We start from the raw sequence: 3,144 nt of genomic DNA on the forward strand, positions 1-3,144 counted from the left end.
TTGCTGCTCAAAGGCTGCAAAAAAGATTCATCTATTGCTTATCAAAAGAGGAGGAATACATGGCTATTTATAGGGTTTCTAAACCCTAACTCCTAATAGGACTCCTACTCAAGACTCCTACTTCTAACCAACTCCTAATAGGACTTCTACTCAAGACTCATATTCCTTTACAACTCCTAATTCTTCTCTAAGAAACAACCTCCTAACCCTAGCCGGCCTCTTCACCTCTTTAATAAGGGTCAGCTTAGGTAGATTTTACATAAATGTCCCTCTCCATTAGGACTCTCCTAGCTAGAGTCCTAACATGCCACCGCCTAGCAGGAATTCTGGTCCGAATGGGTTGATCCATTCGGCTCAATTTAGATCTATCAAGGGTCCAATTGCCCCCAGATTAAGTTAATGGGATCACCTCTCATTCCTAACTTAATCTATATGCTAACTACGATATTTCTTAAGATATTTACTACAACTTGCTCCGGTGCGTCAATCGCTTCTTCCAGCGAGCTTCTTGCGAACTTCCGACGAACATCCGACGAACCTTCGGCGATGCTCCGACGGACTTCCGGCAAACTCCTGAACTTGCAACGATCCACTTAGCGAGTTTCGATGAGCTTCTTTGGCAAGCTCCTGGACTTCTCGGATTTGTTCCCGTAGAACCTCCGATGACCGTCCGGACTTCCGTCGAACTCCCAACGTGATCATGGTCTTGACTCCGGCGTAACTCCTGCTACATGTCTTACTTCCATCATAGTTAATCCTGCACACTTAAAACAAAACTTCGATTGAGATAATTAATCCTAAGCAATTAACTAAGTTGTCCAGCATGTCATTGGTCCCTCGACGCTTCGTCTGATTATTCGGCGCATCGTCCTCTCCTACGGCCTATTGCCCAATCGACTAGTTGACTCCGCAACTCCGATATCCTTGGCACAATACCCGCTCTTCTTGGCCCGATGCCCGAGTCCACGGCCCGAAGCCTTCTGTCGATACATCGACCAATCCACCGGCCCGACGTCCAATCTTCTAACATGTTCCTCTAGCATAACATGATTTTTCTTGCTTTAATTGTCTCATCCTGATCAAAGCATCCTACGTCACTCAAAACGTAGATTAAAATATAAACACATATCAAGTGGTTTCATCATCAAAATATGAGATTCAACATACTGAAGTCTAAGTATCATAAAATTATATATTTCATACCTTTCTTGATCAGTCACCTTAATTATTTATTTCATAGAACTTTCAGTAATTAAAATTATGTTCTGTTCAATTAATATGATCAAAATCTCACTCACTCAATACAACTTGTATATACTCAAGCCATTTATTTCAGAAAGTATAGGGATATTTACATAAACACAATAAAGGAAGTGCCACTGTAATAATATAATATTAATTCATTGAGTTTCCAAAATATGATGAACTATTGATATCATCTATATTTCACCTTTGGATAAAATATTGACATATCTAGTGTTCACTCAAGATCACTTATGGAGGACTGATACCATCCTTGTGGAATAGTATTGTTACCTTTGGGTATACAACCCTAAACTGAAAGAATATCCAAAATAGTATCATCCTACTTCATCACATAATTATTTGAAATATATTCTCCTTTGGGATTATCTAAATCTCATAATTATATATGTCATCATGAATATTATTTTATTTAATATCATTTAGGATGAATTCCATAATGTAGTTTATAGATTATTAGTCCAAGTCACTTTGGTGGCTATAAGACCAATACAAAAAGATAAAATATAATCTAAAATATCCCATGAATGACATGAACTTTATTGTAATTCATATCTCATAAGTCTATCATCCTAGACTACTTTTGTAGCTACCGATCAGATAAAACTTAAGAAGATAAATTACAAATAATATTCACTAAATTTCTTTATCCTGAATCATACTACTATTATGAATATTATTTTATTTAATATTATTTTTATTTAATATCATTTAGGACTAATTTCATAATGTATTTTATAAATTATCGGTCTAGGTCACTTTGATGGCTGCAGGACCAATACAAAAATATAAAATATAATCTAAAATGTCCTATAAATGATAAGACATTTATTGTAATTCATATCACAAAAGTTTATTATCCAATGTCACTTTGGTAACTACAAGTCTGATAAAACTTAAGGAGATGAATTACAAATAATATTCATCAAATTTCTTTAATTTATGCTAAGTAGTTCAATAAAAAAATAACAATTATAATAATTATTGAACATTAATACTAAGCAGTTCAATAATAAAATAACAACCATAATAATTATTAAACATTAATGCTAAATAGTTCAATAATAAAATAACAACCATAATAATTATTTAACATTAATGTTAAGTAGTTCAATAATAAAATAATAACTATAATCATTATTAAACATTAATGATAAATAGTTCAATAATAGAATAATAACTATAATAATTATTGAATATTAATCAGCAAAAGAAAACTCATATGATAATCATGATAACATATAAATCATGCTTGTAAAAGTTAAACATTATTTTACAATTTCAAATATATACATGTGAATAACTAAATAAATATCCAAGAACAATAATTGAATTTTATTTATCACATGTATAATCAATAATTCATATGAGAAAATTATAAAGTAAACCATAATTTATATTTTTTTAAATCAAAAATTAAATCCAATTAAATAACCAAAATATAATCATAATTAAATTCAATCATAATTATAATAAATCATATTTATCAATTTTATAATTCAGAATATAAACCAAATTTCTTAATTTCATAATGATAAAACTGTAAATATTTGATAGGATATAAATCAAAAATATGCAATTTATGAATGGTAGAACTGTAATTTAACAAAAACAGACCCGAGGGTAAAATTATAAATATGTTGACAGAACATAAACTGGAATTAAGAAATTTACAAAGGGCAAAACTATAATTTTATAAAACCCTAGCCTCAAGGTCAAAATCATAATTATGCTAAAAATTGCCTTGTCGTCGCCGCTTGGCGTGTGGCGCTGCCACTGCTTGCACACGACCGTTACGACGCTGAAGGGCTGGCCACGGCTGTTGCCAGCGTGCGTCCGCTGCGACGGCACTTGCCCGTGCACGGCCGTTGCCACCGCGGG

The sequence above is a fragment of the Musa acuminata genome, chromosome BXJ3-1 (genome assembly GCF_036884655.1).
Source record: "Musa acuminata AAA Group cultivar baxijiao chromosome BXJ3-1, Cavendish_Baxijiao_AAA, whole genome shotgun sequence".
Lineage (NCBI taxonomy): Eukaryota > Viridiplantae > Streptophyta > Magnoliopsida > Zingiberales > Musaceae > Musa > Musa acuminata.